This window comes from Odocoileus virginianus, chromosome 6, assembly GCF_023699985.2.
Source record: "Odocoileus virginianus isolate 20LAN1187 ecotype Illinois chromosome 6, Ovbor_1.2, whole genome shotgun sequence".
NCBI lineage: Eukaryota > Metazoa > Chordata > Mammalia > Artiodactyla > Cervidae > Odocoileus > Odocoileus virginianus.
Window position 1 is genome coordinate 86,123,710 of NC_069679.1, and position 18,726 is coordinate 86,142,435.

Below are 18,726 nucleotides of genomic sequence, written 5' to 3' on the forward strand. Positions count from 1 at the left end.
GATAACTATCCAGAAGTCATGCTTAGAAGAATCTTGGAATCCTGATGCAGCATCTGAGGACCAGAAACTAAAGTATTGGTAAGGGACAGAGAGTCTAAAAAGCAGAGTCTAAGACAACATCCAGCATAAGGATTGAACCTAGGAGACTTCCCACTAGACCCAGGACGTAGGACTTGGTACCATAGAGAATCCTGGGATGAGCGAGATAGAACGGGAACCACTCACAAATCCTCCATCCCATCATGAAGCAATGGATTCAAGAGGGACAACCAAACCTGAAGCAAAGACCTCTTGAAAATTTCTCTGAAATCTGGATATGTGTAACCTGCCAAGAGCTTAAGTTGCTTAATAATGCAGGGCTTCATTCTTCCCTTCCACCATGAAGAACCTAGTCCTACTCCATTACATGGTTGAGTCCAGGGTCAGTAGAGTAATTTCCCACTGCTGGAGCCAGTGAGCTAGACAGGCTGCCTCTCCATGATTCTCCCATGAGTAACCTGGATCACCTAAACAGATGATAGATAGGTAGGTAGATACATAGGTAGATAAAAGATTTTTAAACTAATCTCTTTGAATTAGTTTTATTTCAAATGAACACTACCACAATCAGCACAGACACACCTCTTTTTTTGTGTTTCACTTTATTGAGCTTCACAGATACTGCATTTTTTGCAAATTGAAGGTTTGTGGCAACCCTGTCTCAAGCAAGTCTATTGGCACTATTTTTCAACAACATTTGTTCACTGCATGTCTCTGTCACATTTTGGTAATGCTTGCAATATTTCAAACTTTTTCATTAATATATTTGTTATAGTGATCTCTGATCAGTGATCACTGATGTTGCTATTGTAACTATTTGAAGGGCATCATGAACTGCACCCGTGTAAGGCAGAGAACTTAATTAACAAATGTTGGATGTGTTCTGACTGTTCTACCAACTTGCCATTCCCCCATCTCACTCCCTTTCCTCTGATCTATTTCCTGAGAAACAACAATGTTTAAATCGTGTTATTAAGCCTCACCTAGAGCCAGACATCCTGGACTGCAAAGTCAAGTGGGCCTTAGGAAGCATCACTATGAACAAAGCTAGAGGAGGTGATAGAAATCCAGTTGAGCTATTTCAAATCCTAAAAGATGATTCTGCTAAAGTGCTGCACTCAATATGCCAGCAAACTTCAACTCAGAAATGGCCACAGGACTGGAAAAGGTCAGTTTTCATTCCAATCCCAAAGAAAGGCAATGCAAAAGAATGTTCAAACTACTGCACAATTGCACTCATCTCACACACTAGCAAAGTAATGTTCAAAATTCTCCAAGCCAGGCTTCAACAGTACATGAACTATGAACTTCCAGATGTTCAAGCTAGATTTAGAAAAGGCAGAGGAACCAGAGATCAAATTGCCAACATCTGTTAGATCATAGAAAAATCAAGAGAATTCCAGAAAAACATCTACTTCTGCTTTATTGACTATGCCAAAGCCTTTGACTATGTGGATCACCACAAACTGTGGAAAGTTCTTAAAGAGACGGGAATACCAGACCACCTGACCTGCCTCCTGAGAAATCTGTATGCAGGTCAGGAAGCAACAGTTAGAACCAGAGATGGGACAACAGACTGGTTCCAAATTGGGAAAGGAGTACATCAAGGCTGTATATTGTCACCCTGTTTACTTATATGCAGAGTACATCATGAGAAATGCTGGGCTGGATGAAGCACAAACTGAAATCAAGATTGCCGTGAGAAATATATCAATAACTTCAGATATGCAGATGATAGCACCCTTATGGCATAAAGCAAAGAGGAACTAAAGAACCTCTTGATGCAAGTCAAAGAGGAGAATGAAAAAATTGGCTTACAACTTAACATTCAAAATACAAAGATCATGGCATCACTTCATGGCAAATAGATGGGGAAACAATGAAAACAGTGAGAAACTATTTTCTTGGGCTCCAAAATCACTGCAGACGGTGACTGCAGCCATGAGGTTAAAAGACACTTGCTCCTTGGAAGAAAAGTTATGACCAACCTAGACAACTTATTAAAAAGCAGAGACGTTACTTTGCTGACAAAGGTCCGTATAGTCAAAGCTATGGTTTTTCCAGTAGTCATGTATGGACGTGAGAGTTGGACTATAAAGAAAGCTGAGCACCAAAGAATTGATGCTTTTGAACTGTGGTGTTGGAGAATACTCTTGAGATTCCCTTGGACTGCAAGGAGATCAAACCAGTCAATCCTAAAGAAAATCAATCCTGAATATTCATTAGAAGGACTGATGCTGAAGCTGAAACTCCAATACTTTGGCCACCTAATGCCAAGAACGGACTCACTGGAAAAGGCCCTGATGCTGGGCGAGATTGAAGGCAGAAGGAGAAGAGGGTGACAGAGGATGAGATGGTTGGATGGCATCAGCAACTCGATGGACATGAGTTTGAGCAAGCTCTGGGAGTTGGTGATGGACAGGGAAGCCTGGCGTCCTGCAGTCTATGGGGTCGCAAAGAGTCAGACACAACTGAACTGAACTGAATCCAGAGCAAGGCCTTTTAACTCTTCATTTTTCTTGAAGGACAGAAATGAGGAAACTGCCGAAGGAGAGCTCAAGCTAGCAGAAAGGAAAGGAAAGTGAAGTAGCTCAGTCGTGCCCGACTCTTTGCGACCCCATGGACTACAGCCTCCCAGGCTCCTCCGTCTATGGGATTTTCCAGGCAAGAGTACTGGAGTGGGTTGCCATTTCCTTCTCCAGGGGATCTTCCTGACTCAGGGACTGAACCCGGTCTCCCGCTTTGCAGGCAGATGCTTTACCCTCTAAGCCACCAGGGAAGCTAGCAGAGGTTTAAGGAAAGAAGCCACCTCCATTAACATAAAAAGAAAAAAAAAAAGGTTTAGCAGTCAGTGCTGATGTAGAAGCTGCAGCAACTTATCCAGAAAATACAGCTAAGATAATGAAGTGTTTGTTGTTCAATCATGTCCAACTCTTTGTGACCCCATGGACTAGAGCCTGCCAACCTCCTCTGTCCGTGGAATTCTCCAGGCAACAATTCTGGAGTGGGTTGTCATTTCCTTCTCAAGGGGACCTTTCTGACTCAGGGATTGAACCCAGGTCTCCTGCATGACAGGCAGATTCTTTACCATCTAAGTCACCGGGAAGATAATGAAGGTGGCTATGCTAAGCAACAGATTTTCAGTGTAGATGAAACAGCTTTGTACTGGAAGAAAATATCATCCAGCTGGAGAGGAGAAGTCAACACCTAACTTCAAAGCTTGAAAGACAGGGTGACACTCTTATTAGAGGTTAATGCAGCTGGCAATTTTCAGTTGAAGGTTATATTTGTTTACCATTCTGAAAATCCTAGAGTCCTTAAAAATTATACTAAGTAAAAAAAAAAAAATTATACTAAGTTACTCTGCCTGTGTTCTATGAATGGAATGACAAAGCCCAAATGACAGCTCATCAGTTTACAACATGGTTTACTGAATAATTTAAGCCCACTGTTGAGACCTAATGCTCAGAAACAAGTTTTTCAAAATACTGCTACTCATTGACAATGCACCTGATCACCCAAGGGCTGTAATGAAGATGTATGAGATTAATGTTTTCATACCTGCTAACACAATATCCACTCTGCAACCAGAGATCTGCAACTTTCAAGTCTTATTTAGAAATACATTTTGTACAATTACAGCTGCCATGGAGAGTGATTCCTCTGATGCATCTGGGCAAAATAAATTGAAAACCTTCTAGAAAAGAGCCACCATTCTAGATAACATTACAAACATTTGCAGTTCATGGGAAGAGGTCAAAATATCAACATCAATAGGAATTTGGAAGAAGTTGATTCCAACCCTCATGAATGACTTTGCAGAGTCCACACTTTGGTGGAGGAAGCAACTTCAGATATCGTGCAAATAGCAAGAATAGAAGTGGAGCCTGAAGATGTGACTGAATTGCTGCAATCTCATGATAAAGTTCCAGTGGATGAAGGCTTGCTTTACAGATGAGGAGAAAGCAGTTTCTTGAGAACAGACTCTATCCCTGGTAAAGATGGTGTGAAGATTGTTGAACAACAATCTTCTTTGTTGAGCAGCAACCTTTGTTGTAAAACAACAAAGGATTTAGAATATTACATAGATTTTGTTGACAAAGCAGCAGCAGAGTTTGAAAGGACTGACTCCAATTTTGAAAGAAGTTTTACTGTGGGTAAAACTATCAAAGAGCATTGCACACCACAGAGAAATCATCTGTGAAAACAACAGTCAATCAAGGTAGCAAACTTCATTAAGAAATTGCCACAGCCCACCCCAGCTTCAGTAACCACAACCCTGATCAGCCAGCACTCAACATGGAGGCAAAACCCATTGCCAGCAAAAGAACTGAGACTTGCTGAAGGCTCAGAGAGCATTTTTTAGCAATATTTTTAAGTTAAGGTATGCACATTGTTTTCTTTAGACACAGTGCTATTGTATCCTTAACAGACTGCTGCACAGTGTAAACATAACTTTTATATGCACTGAGAAACCAAAAAACCCAGGTGACTCGCTTTATTGCAATATTTACTTTATTGCGGTGGTCTGGAACTAAACCTGTAGTATCTCTGAAGTGTGCATATATAAGCCAATGTGACTGAAACACACACAGTGGTCACACTTTTTGCTGTAAGGACTACCTTTCCAGAGGGAGGAAAATCAAAAGTCAACATGAGCATGTCAGCTGCAGGTGTAGCCATGTCCTGAAGCTAGAAGGCATTGATTCCTCGTCTATTGTTGCCATGGCAAATGACCACCCACTTGGGGACCTGAAGCAACAAAAAGTTCTGTAGGTAGGGTGGGCTCACCTGGTGTCTCCTCTCCTCCTGGGTCTAGGGCCAAAATCAAAGTGTTGGCCAGTCACAGCAATTCTGTGGCGATTCTGGAAAGAACGTGCTTCTGGGCCCATGCAGGTTGTCAGCGGAACTGAGTTCCTTTCCCTTGTAGTGCAGCTCCGGTCCCTGCATCCTCGGGGGCTCTCAGCCAGAGGTTGTCTCAGCTTCGACAAACTTAATCAGCTCTCTTCATTTTGAGAGTCACCACAGGGGAGTGAAATGCGTCCGGTGCTTTAAAACCCCCGCCTTCTCCTCCTGCCGCCTTCCTCCATCTCCAGCGAGAGAAAGGTCACTGCTTTTAAAGGCTTTTGTGACTAGATCCGCCCACCTGGACAATCCAGGATTCTCTCGCTCTTTCAAGGTACACTACCTTAATTACATCTGCAAAATGGCCTTTACCATGTCATGTGACACATTCGCAGATGCCAGGGATCGGGGCACAGAAGTCTCGGAGGACCCTTCTGCCAACTGCTGAAGACACGGCCAAGTGCAGAGAAGAGTGCACTTCCGGCCGAGACTGATGCCACTCTCACGTGGGATCTGCTCGAGTTATCTTGTTTAATTCAATACAAAGGAAAATGTTACAAAAATAAATTTGTTGATTTCAATATATTTTTTCTTATTGCATATATGATATACATTTAGAATATATGTATATGTTTATGCGTAGTCAAAGGGCTTCCCAGGTGACACTAGTGGTAAAGAGTCCACCTGCCAACGCAGGAGAAGTGAGACCAGGTTCAGCTCCTGGGCCGGGAAGATCCCCTGGAGGAGGGCATGGCAATGCGTTCTTGTCTGGAGAAGAGGAGCCTGGTGGGCTACAGTCCATGGGGTCTCAGAGAGTCAGACATGCCTGAAGCAAATCAGCACGTACGCATATAGTCAAAGCCTTGGAGCTTCATATTTAGCTCATTCAAATTTATGAAAAATATCTAGCACATAACCTACTTAAAAGAGCTAGTCCTACCATCAGGAAAAAAAAAAACCTCTGACCTTTACCCAAAGTAATGAATTATAAAATCCACAAATCCACTGAAAAAAAGATACAAATCACAATGGTAAGCTTACAAGACTGTAAAATAAACTGCAAAAAGTTGTCAAGATTAAAATGACACAGATCTATTATCATAGAACTATGAACTTTTCTAAGTTACAAAATTAACCATAAATCTTTTGTTGTATTCAGCTAGTTAATGTATGGTTAAAATTGCACAATTTCTGGAAAAGGAGGCTTAGGGTGAAAGGCAGGGCGCCATTCAGTCAGCTGGGCGCATGTGTGTGCACACTAAGGCCAGCGTCTGGCTTCGGGGGATGTTGTGGAGACAATTACTTTGATGCAGCGGTAACTTCCACCTACGCTCTCAGGTAAGCTCTCTCAAAGGTTATAGAACACAAAGGTTCACCAACCAAATCAAAACATTTGAATTACACAGGTTATTTAATCAATTTAAAGTGCAGGAAGAAACTTCTTGAAAAAGAGGAAAAAGTAGGCTAACACATGTAGGATAGGATACAAGCAGATGGAACCAGCACAATTTTCCATCAGGAATTGTAGACTCAGTACCTAGGGTCCATGTCACTTTTAGAAGTCCACAAAACTGTTTTAACTTCTTTTACCAGAAAGAAAAAAATGTCATCCAGCCTGGATTGTATTCATCTTTATACCAATGTAGTAGTTCATGCAATTTTTAATACTTCTCAATAGAAGAAAAGGTCCCAGAATTAAAACCCAAATGCTCAGGGTACAGGGCAGGTTATCTTGCAATACACAATGGGATGACCACGCCACCCATGTTTCCTGCCTCATCATTCTGCACTGATGACTGAGGTTTGAACACAGGGCTTCACAGACAAAGTGCCTAGAGCCAGCACAAACACTAGCTTTATCCAAGAGACTCGGCCCAGGAAGCCTGGGCACAGCAACAGCTTGGCAACTAGACTGCTCCACCGCCCTGGGTCTTAACGAGCTTCCTAGGCAGTGGGCATGTGGGTCCAAAACAGGACCACAGCAGGAGCCTCCAATGGATGGCCAATTCAAGCATGCTCAGCAGTGGCATCAGCTTGCTTTAGGATGGCTTTTCCATGCCTTTGAGCCTATAAGTAACCCTCTTGTTTGTTTCATCACACATGTCATCTATTCCATCTTCAACCTGTCTCACAGGTTACTTACTATCTATACTCAACACATGTATTCTGTGTCTCACAAGCTGCTTGTGTGACCATTGTTTATCCCAAGCATGTCCTGTCAATTTTGCCTGTATTTCATAAGTTACTAGCTTTCTTACTATGCTTAACACTTATGAGTTTTATTTATCCCATTTGTTGTCTTGCTTTTTATAAAAGAACTGAATGTTCTCAAATAATATTGAAAACATGTTACAGGAAAAGTTTAATAAGAATAATGTAGAAGGGTAACAAACAGCACCAATTATTTCATGAGAGGACTTTCCTTAGACTCTGTGATCAAACATGTTTTATGCAGATACAGTTACAAATCTCAAAAGACTATGTGGGATTCTAAATGTCCATTGAAAACATCTAAACGGATAAAGATATGGTACAAATATACAATGGAATACTACTCAGCCATAAGGAAGAATGAAATAATGCCACTGGCAGCAACATGGAGGGGCCTAGAGATTATCATAGGAAGTGCAGTAAGTCAGAGAAAAGAATACCACACATCACTTGTATGTAGACTCTAAAAAGATGATACAAATGAACTTAGTTACAAAACAGAAACAGACTTGCAAACACAGAAAATAAACTTACAGTTACCAAAGGGGAAGGGGCAGAGGAGCTAGAAACTCCAAAATTAGGAGTTTAGGATGAATAGATTCACACTACTATATACAAAACAGATGAACAACAAGGACCTACTGTATAGCACACAGAACTATATTCAGCACCTTGTAATAACCTATAATAGAATATCAAAGCATATATAAACACACACGTATAGAGCTCAATCCCTTCGCTACACACCGGAAAGTAACACAACATCTGTAAATCACATACGTGCTGCCCTTAGTTACTCGCGTCCTATTCTTTGGACTGTAGCCCGCCAGGCTCCTCCGTCCATAGGATTCTCCAAGCAACAATACTGGAGGGGGTTGCCGTGTTCTCCTCCAGGGCATCTTTCCCACCCAGGGATCGGACCCAGGTCTCCCATGTTGCAGGCGGATTCTTTTACCATCTGAACCACCAGGGAAGCCCAAGAAGACTGGAGGGGGTAGCCTATCCCTTTTCCAGAGGATCTTTCAGACCCAGGAATAGAACTGGGGTCTCCTGCATCACCGGTGGATTCTTTACTAGCTGAGGTACCAGAGAAACCCTAAATCAACTATACTTAAATTTAAATTTTTTTTTAATAAAAAAATTTTAAACACTGTGGTTTATCAACTTTTCATCATGCTTTCATCGTGATGTTTCTATTTTATATTAGGAAGTAGATAAAATTAAAACATTTTATAATGTGAAGTAAGATGAAAATTTTCTGTAGTTTAAGCGTGTGTATTTACCATTATGACTATAATGCAGATTTAAATTGTACAGAATCACACTAACTTTTTATCTACAGGATTTTTCAAGGTCACTTGAAAACTCAACAGTTCCTGAAAATGTTCCGTTATACTTTTCACATTAACCATCTTTATTTAACCTATCTACAGAGTTGGACATGACCTAGCGACTGAACAAAAACCTATTCTACGTGTGCTCCCCACTGGTGTTCTTCTTTCTAGGTAAAGACGTCACAGGGACAAGCATTAACAACAGGTAAAAAGGATCACTTATGTGAAATATGTTGATGGTGAGGGTTCCAAGGGGGAGGCCCATTTTCAGTTTTCCTTATTCCTTATCAATACTTGTCTTAACTTTATCAAACTCGCAAGAGCTATGCATTTCTCGATAACAGTCAGGAATGAAAGAGAAGGTCATGAAATAAAAATTAGATCCATGGTCTACTGTCAGTCTATTTTAGGACACATCAGCAAGGGCCAAAATATCTTCATTTCCAGTGCCGTGCTTCATCTTTAACACAAATATATACAAGATAGGAAAGGAAAGAAAGATCGGGGTTGGGGGAGGTTCTTGAGGTCTCCAACTAAAAGACTCTTCCCTCAAGTCAGTATTTCAAATCGACTGTGCCCTGGAGCAGGGAGGCGGGGTTTAGAGGCCAGAGCCAAGGACCACAGTAAGAACTGGAAAATGTCAAGTGTTTGCCTTTCTTAGATAAAGCAAGAGATGGGCTATAAAAGGGGGGAAATGGGAAAGAACAACTCTCTGATGACAGGAAAGAGGACCCCAGGGCTCTGATAGCCCGGTTTGAAAGGTACTTATCTGTAATTCACAATTCAGCTGATAATTGTTTACTGACATTATCATCATAAAGTGTTTTACCCTTAAGAGTTGAGGACCATTTCTTCTACTCTATCCCCCATGGTGCTGCATATGTAATAAGGAAACAGTAATAACTATTTCCTTGGAAGAAAAGTTATGACCAACCTAGACAGCATATCAAAAAGCAGAGACTACTTTGCTGACAAAGGTCCATATAGTCCAAGCTATGGTTTTTCCAGTAGTCATGTATGGATATGAGAGTTGGACTATAAAGAAAACTGAGCACCAAAAAATTGATGCTTTTGAACTGTGGTGTTGGAAAAGACTCTTGAGAGTCCCCTGGACTGCAAGGAGATCCAACCAGTCAATCCTAAAGGAAATCAATCCTGAATCTATCAATCAATCCTAAAGTTCCAATACTTTGGCTACCAGATGCAAAGAACTGACTCATTGGAAACAACACTGATGCTGTGAAAGACTGAAGGCAGGAGGAGAAGGGGACGACAGAGGATGAGATGGTTGGATGGCATCACCGACTCGATGGACCTGAGTTTGAGCAAGCTGTGGGAGTTGGTGATGGACAGGGAAGCCTGGCATGCTGCAGTCCATGGGGTTGCAAAGAACTGGACTCGACTGAGTGACTGAACTGAATAACTACTTGTTGTTCACCCCATTGTTTAATCATGCATGCATTTGCCAAGAACCTGCTGTTGTGTATCAGATGCTATGACAATTAAGCCAATGAGCATTTTCTGTCACTGACTCTGTGACAGGCACTGCACAAGACACTGGAGGGAAATCGTGAACAAAACTGTGCCTTGGAGAAATTAATGGATTAGCACTTGGCCCTATACATTTACAGACTAAGTTCCTGGGTCCCCTTTATTTACTGTCTGATTCTGGCCTTACTGCCACTGTTTTTGCTTCATGTATGTATAAATTGAGGAGAGGTCAATATGAAACTATTCTCACCTCGCAGACCACACACCAGAAGAAGTGATGGGCCAGATTTGACCCATGCATCATAATATGTTCACCCAACTTAAAGTAAAAAGAGAAAGAAAACCAGGGAGAGAAATTTCTACAGCAACAATTATTCGCATGTGCTGAGACACCATGACTGGTTTTACATCATTGTCCAAAGAGAAAGCAAAGAATGATAGTTGTGATTTGGGGTTTATTTGAGAAGAAATGATTGAGAAGGACATCATCTTTTTGAGCCAGCTGCAAAGGTCAGAGGTTGTAGGAGGCATAAAGAACAATAGAGATAAATAGGGTCATGAGTCATTTGATTGTCAGGATGTTTTAAGGCCTCCACCACAACTGGGCTCATTCCTCTTAATAGCTTGGCTGAAGTCCACCATCAAGGCAACTATCACAAGAAATTCACCGCTGAAACTGGCTGGGCTTAAAATTCTTTCCATCAGAAATGGTTGTTTTGAGTTGAGTCTTTCAGTATGAAAATGTGCATATCTATGAATAACATACTGTTATTATTATTATTTTGCTTTGCTTTTGAGCAATGTATTGGCTTCCTAATATGATAACGACGTCTCCGCCTCCATTCCCCTTCTCCGTCCTCCACCAACACTTGCACATTCTCCACCCCTGCCTCCTCCTGCTCAACACGGTTACAGCCCTGCTTATAAAAGTGTGAGTCTATATGCTATTGGTGAGTAACACGTGCAGCAAGCTCACTATTTCTTTTTCTTTTCTGAAACCCATCTTGCTTTTTCCTGGAGCTAATTATTACCTTCCTTCCACCCCTTTGTTTCTGTGTTCATATCAGGAACTCCACGTCAGATCTTCTAGCAGGATCTTATGGCATGTCTCCACCACACTGGATGTTCCGTCAGCTTCCTCTCACTGGGGGAGGTCTCCCGAAACTGTCAGACCTGTGCTGTCTAGACTCGAGACTCCTGTGCTGGGTCCCCTGCACTCACCCCGGGGGTTCTGCGAGCTCTGCGGTCACACTGCATCTCCCAGTTTTTACACATTTTGTTACGGTAAGAAAGCTTCTCACAGTCAGTCATAGCCATGTCTCACGCTTGGATCTCCATTAAGCAGGCCTTCCATAACACGGGCGTCCAAAGCTGCTTATGAAGAAGAGACAGCTGAAGGACTGTTCAGGGCCAGGCCTGCAAATGGTTTACATTACCTCTACCCACCTCCCACTGGCCAGAACTCAAGTTATAAGACCTCAGCCTATGGGGGATTGGGATACATTGTCTTCCGTGTGTCTACCCAACTTATTACCAAAGCATTTTATTTTTCTTCCAATGTGTGTACTAAAGACAGTCTAAAGCAATAATCTCCATTGGTTCCAACCCCCTTGGTTTGTTAATGAACTAAAACCAAAACTCATCAGTTGTATAAACACAAACTAGAAATTTAGCTTACAGACAAAAAGTACTTCTAGCAAAAGTGTTGAATAGCAGACCTCAGACAGTCACCACCCCTTACCAATTCTGAAATCCATTCCTACACTGGGAAGGCCCAGCCCTGGGGGCAAGGGAGTTCCTGGCTGGAGCCCTGTAACTCTACCTCTGGAAGGAAAGCCTTTGGCAATTATTCTCTGTGGTCCTTTCCTCTGCTTTTGGGGAGACTCTGATTTTTATTCTCCTTGGTCATATCGTGTTGTCAAGCGTGTCCCTTTGAGAGCCCTTGAATCCTCTTTTCTGGTTGTGAAGCATGTACTGCAGGGGTTATTTTAGTTCACAAACTGAGGGTTTTTTCAATCAAGTGAAAGTGAAAAGCATTAGTGCTCAGCCATGTCTGACTCTGTGACCCCACGGGCTGTATGTAGCCCGCCAGGCTCCTCTGTCCACGGGATTCCCCAGGCAAGAAGACTGGAGTGGGATCAAACCTGGGTCTCCTGCACTGCAGGCAGATTCTTTACCATCAGAGCAACCAACTCACGGCCAATACAATTCCTTCCGTCAAAAGCCGAAGTTTTTAATGCACTTGTTTTTGACAAAATTCATAGACACAAACCATACACAAAATCCTTTTCTAAGCATATTCCTGCCTTCTAGATACAGACTTATTTCATTGCCTCCTCCTCCCCTCCACATCTTTCTCCCAATTTAATGACAACCACATGGAGCCTATTAAGCTTGAATGGTACCATCACGCCCACTTTCCACTTTGAACTTCTTTTCAACCAGTTCTCCTTGGGCTGCTGGACTCCACGTTACAGCAAGTGACACTTTTTCAAATGTTTGCCAGTGCATAATTTGGTTCCCCATCTTCTCCATTTCTGCTAATTCCTTTGCTGCTCACCACGGGACACGAAGCCCCTGGGCAAATGCCACTCAGTTTGTGTTACATTAGCATTCACTTTCCCTGAGAGTGAGGAAGCCACGCTAGTTGCTACAATAGACAAAACCCAGATCTCAATAGCTCAACACAGTTTTTTACTTCTCACTCATGCCTGTCCAGCACAGATCAAGTGGCTCTCCACCCCATAAAAAGCCACCCAGAACTCAAAGTCTCAAAGTAAGAACCACCGAAAGGAAAGAGACCAGAAGACCATTCCGGACATTCCCATACCCAGAGGGGTGACATCCCTCCTTCCCACCTACCATGGTCCAGGATCCGGTCACATGGCTCCAATACAACCTCAAGGGATGCTGGGATATGTAATCTTCCTGTGTGTTGCGAAGAGGAAATGGTACAGTGAGCACACAGCATCAACTGACACATCATGTCTTCTGATTAATTTTTTTTAATGGAACACATTTCTCCAATAACTTCTTGAGAAGCATTATAGAGAGGCAAGGTTTTGGGGGAGCTCCAATGTCTGAAAATTGCTTTCTTATAGCTTCACATTAATAGCATGTTTGGGGATAAATTTTTGATTGGAAATTTTGGCTTCCTCCAGAATTTTGTAGCCTTTGCTCTAGTATCTTCCAATTTCCTATATTTGTGTGTCTTTGACAAGAGTCTCATCATTCTGATCCTTTAGTATGGGACTGAAGAGGTTTCTTCAATGTCATTTTCTAACCCATTATTGAATCTTCTTTTTCACTATTAAGTTTTTATTTCCAGAAGCTCTTTTATAGTCTTAGTATATTAATTTACGGGAGACTGTTCTTCAGCCATGGGTGCTATATCTTTTCTAAAAAAAATTTCTTCAAGAATATTATTTGTTTAAAGCTTTTCATGCACAATTGGTTTCTTTTCCAGAAGGCTTCTTCTTTTTGCTTTTACTATCAAGTCTGTTTCCAGCATCTGCTAATTGTTGGTTGTCTACTCCCATGCAGAACTAAATGGCTACCTAGAAGATTTGCCCCCATGTTGACTATGAAGATTCAATCATATTTTTCAAGAAAATACTCCATTTGGGGGGTGGGGTGGGGGGGGGGCTGGATTCCAGTATTCCTAAGCAGAATGGGGGTAGATGCCTGGAGGTGGGGTAGGGATCTATGTCCCATAGACATATTTCAGTAAAACCTCGAATTTTTCAGCTTGGCATCCTACCTTCAATGATGCCTGACTGCTCCTGGTCCACAGACCTACTTTGTTCCCTTTCTAGTTAAGAAGGGCGGTCTATTTCCTGAGTGAGAGCAGGGCAGTTATCCCAGAGGTACAGAACAGAAGAAAGAACACAGGGACCTCAGCAGCTCTTGGACCACTTCCCTTTCCTATAGGGAGATCCTCACCTCCAGAAGTCCCTGAACCCCTCAATTTCACACCTTTCCGGGATTTCACAGTTAAACCAGGTTGGTTCCTCCTTTTCCCTGCTGTTGGGTAAAGAGTGCGCCTTCCTGTGTCTGCTCAATCTGTTACTGCTTATTCATCTTGTTTTCCAGTTTCAGAAATTTTGTTACTCTGGGCTCTTCTCTGGTTTATCCCCATCAGTACTGCCTCAGATCTGAGCAAGAGGGAGACTGACTCTGAGCATCTCCCATCCCAAAGAGAGAAAAGGAAGCAGTATGCTCACTCAGGGCCTTCACCATCCCCTTTGGGATCACATTCTGGGTATACAAGACCCCCAAATTCCCTTTCCAAGTAGCTCACATGTCTAGGTCCTGCCTGGGTTTCTTTCTGGGTCAGTCCCACAGGTTGCATTGCTAATGTGCTCACCCTAGACATGAGGGACGCCGAGGAAAGGCTCTTTGTGCAGGCTGTGTAGAACCAGATGTGTTCACATGGACGTGTTACCACCTCGTCTCAAAGCAAGCCACGGCTCTGACAAAAGTGAAATGAATTTTGACATTGTACTTTGAGGCTATTTGGCATGAATATACAAATACATTTCTATTTTGTCACTATGAGGGTGTATTTGTCAAGGCAGAAGGATAAACCGTATAATCATTTGTTAGCTTGATTTGTAAGCTTTTCAATATTAAAGCATGTGACATGGCCCTCCACACTTGCTCGGGGGCTCCACAAACATCACAGGCATTTCAGGAGGGAGCACAGTGAGGCGTGTGTGTCCAGTCAGCCAAACTGAGCCACAAGTGTGCTCCTGCCCCCTTCCCTACACGACACGCTCCTGCGACTCCTGACATTCTTACAACCACTGAGGCTCGTCCCCTCCTTTTGGGTATTTCACTGACACTCTCAGCATCAAGTATAACCAGAGGAGTTTCATAAGGAATATTTGTGCTTATGCTTTTATCCAAGAATTCTACTGCAGTTTTCCTTCATATATATATATATATATATATATATATATATATATATATATTCTCAGGTTAATTCAGTTTTTTTTTAAGTTTTTGACATCATTTTCTTTCACTGTATCTTATCATCCTGCTTCATTCATCCTTAAGTCTCACACAATGTTTAGCCCAATTCCTTGCTTGTAGTAGAAATTCAATAAATATATGTTTAACTGCCCTACACTGAAATGTAAAATCCTAAAAATCTATGCCAACAGATGTTATTTTGCGATGTCGCTGAATCTCTCCCTCCTCTTCGCTGACAGAAAACAAGTGACAGTCACTGGACTAGTTAAGGCATGATTAGTTTGTGCTCCTCCTGCTAAAAGAGTGGCTAATTGCACTGACTGGTTGCTTCAGAGTTGTGTACGACAGTCTCAAAGGTACATAATCAAAAGAGCAGAAATTCTGCTTCTGTGCAGACTTCTTATGACTCCTGGTGCTAAGGGCCATCTGAGAGAAAAATTTCTGAGCTCTCAAAAATTACTGTTCACAAAATATTTCCATCTGGACATGCCCCTTATGTATCATTACTCTGACGTGAGTATACCGCATACTGCATAGTTCAGCCACAGGCTAGGGGGGACAGAGACCCCTAACAAGAGAAGAGGAGCCCCAGCCACCAGCCAGGCTACAGCCAGCGGAAGGGCACAATGCGAATCCAGCAAAGACTTCAGCCAGCAGACCACTCACGGCTGCCAGACCTGTTGGGAAGACACGCCCAGAGAGCACAACTGAAGCTCAGAGGCCCCGCAGAGCAGTGAGCCTGCACAGGCTACTGTTTGCCATGGACTCCTCCAGTGAGCATTTAAAGACACGCCAAGCAGCATGTATCCTCCTGAAAGAATAGAAGTGCCTGTGAAAGCCGTCCTCTGGGCAAGATTCTGATCCTGGTAAGGCGGCCAAGGGAGCTCAAGCATGAATCCAGCTTGACGGCCGTCTCCAGGGACCTTTGCCCTGACTCTGTGGCCATTTGAGACATCTCTGTTCAAAAGACCGCACCAAGGCCATGCGTTTTCACCTCCCCTTCATTGCCAATTGCTTAAAATGGAAGTGACGGTCCTGACTCCCCGCCTTTAAAAGTAATGGTGACTTATTAATTTAGGACAGTTGCTATGGAACCTTTGGATATCAACTGTGAGTCAAAGCGAGGTGTAAGTTTGGTCAGCCTAGCCTCTTAGAACCGTGTCTGGGTTTTCTCCAGGATGAGAGAAAGACAGAACTGAATCCTCAGTAGGAAATTCCAGTTACAAAAAAATAAAAAGATTTTACAAGTTTTGTGCTACAGCTCCTACAGAACCAGGGACTTTCAGCCAAGACGCCCACTGGGCCTCCTCCACTGTCTTTACTGGACACACATCGCTGTGGTTTCTCAGTCGCTACCTTCTTCTACACTCGGGAGCCCAGAGCATGTCTCCCATGGTTTTCTCATACCATCAAAACAGACCCCAAAAAAGTTTAGCTCAATCTAAAAGCAATTCAAAAATGAGGTTAGTAATGAGAGCTCTGTCTCGCTCCAGAGGAAAAAACAGTAAAATGAACAAAAAACACATTTTAATGGTTGAGTTTGAAATTAAGGAAAAAGATTTTATGAACTAGAATTTGGGTGTTAGGCCCTATCTCCTTCTGAAACAAAAGGCAACATAAGCATAGCTTCCAGAAAGGCTCTAATACCCTCCACATAACAGGTCTCTCTGGTTTTAAATTACCTAATATTAGATTCAGCTTTGAGCCTTCCAACTTTTGTTGGAAGTCCATGGCAGCACTGGAAAGAGAGCCCAGGATCCCTCCCTTCTGAAACCCTATTCACCTATTTCTCCTGCCTATGCCTCTGCAATGAGGAAGTATGACTCAAGCAATGCTTGTCATCTACAGAAGAAAAGACTAAAGAAGAACAGCCCCCCAAACAGCCCTTGAGGACCTTAGCAATACCTTACTATTCTTTGGAAAATATTCCCTTGAGTCTTTAATATGGAGCTGCCAACACACACCAAAGAAAATGGTCTTCAGGTTGGGATACGGTCAAGGAGAGCAATATACAGGAGAGAGATCAACCAGGACCATTAATATAAATGATTGATCTGTCTTTCACTGAGGAAGCTTCCATAATGTTGAGGCTTCCGTATTTCTTGTTTGTGTGTGCTTAAGTGTGAGGTTCCTGGAGTGAACTCAGAAAAGAACATGCTCTTGGCGCAGATGAGAAAACACCTTGCCTGCTTCTGATTCTTAATATGAATACAGATAATGAAAGAGAGTTTATGGATTCTTCTTGGGGGGTTTTAAGTGGAAGGTGTCAGAAAAGTTCCCAAAGGCATCAATGGCTCTTGTCTGTCATAGGAGCTCAATTTGATCCTTTTGACCCTTCAAAGTGAGTCCTTCCTGTAGAGAAAACAGACTTGGCAAGCACTATTTTTCATCCTAATGCCAGGCGAGGGGGCCGGGGCGGGGGGCAGGCGGGGGAGTGCCGCAAGTGAGTCCATGGAGAAGGGCTGAAAATTATCTTGGAAAAAGTTCAGTGATCCCAGAAAGCATCTTCTGGCTCTCAAGAAGGTAGTGTGGTCTGGAATGGGTCTTTCCTGTGATACTCTTGCCATGGAAAGCACTGCGGTCTGTTCCCCTTGGGCAAATTCTTGCCTGCCCTTAAATACTGGGTGGAGAGAGGTATTTCCCACCTGAAACCAACCACTCTCTTGGTAGGTCTTCAAAATAAAGCCAAAGTAGTTAACAGTAAGCTAATATAGCAAGCTGCATCTCTACATCTGGAATACAGGGATTTTTCGGTTTTTTGTTTTTGTTTGTACAGGGTTTATACAGGGTTTATCTGGGTATATGATACAATCAAGAAATTGTTTTTTCCCCCACCAATGCCTGGGTCAGATTCCATCACTTTCAAGTCAGTTTCAGCCATTAAAATCCAATCCCATATTCAGAAATTTTAAACTCTAATCCAGACCATTCTAAGTCAAAGCTCTAAACCTGCGTTCAATTAAAACTTCTCCACTCAGCTCAGGCTTGAGTTCAGGTTCAGGAATCAGCCCCTGTGGAGGGGTCATAGCCTGGCCTTCTCTCGCAACAACACCTCCTGCCCCAGCAGCTCAACACTCCCAGTGCCTGCTCTCTGGTTCTCCAGGTACAAAAGGGATGAGGAGGAAAAGATCAAAGGAATTTTTACTTAATTGGTGCTGTTTCAGTGCCTTGATGTGCTTCCATCACCTAAGCGCTGACTTTATTTTGCAGACAGCAAGCAGGTCAGGGTGTGCTGAAGACCACACCTAGGGCTCCTCCTTGGAGCAAGCTGTTCTCCCCCTGGCTGAGCCCCTAGGACCCAGACCCATTAGCTCCTGCCCTGGCAGTACATCTCTGGGGTCTGCTTACCCAGGAAAATAGGCTTCTTAGACAGGATCCCTTCAAGACAACTGGAGCCCAGATCTGCTTACATGTTTGCCTGATCCTTGGGAATACGTTCTTGCCCCTCAAAGCAATCAATGCAAGTACAGCTTGCTCAGCCACTGAACTTGTTCCTGTAAGCCACCCCCAGCCAGCCTCCTACCTCTAGACTCCTCCAGGGGACACCTGTCAATCTTTCTAGAGAGTTCTGTGCTCAGACAGGTAAGATAACAAGTGTCTGAACCCCAACCGACGTTCAGCAAGGAAATGTGACGTGGTCACCCTTCCAGCAGATAACACTGAAGTCTAGGAGAAGTTCTGGTGGTTTTATTGAGCCTTCTTCATGAATGAGAGCAAAAAGAATAGACACTTTCTCCTCTTTTCCCTTCCCTGAGGAGAAGACTCAAAGCTGGCTTTACTCCTACAAATATCCCTTCAAAATTATTCACAATAAATGCCAATCTTCCAATAA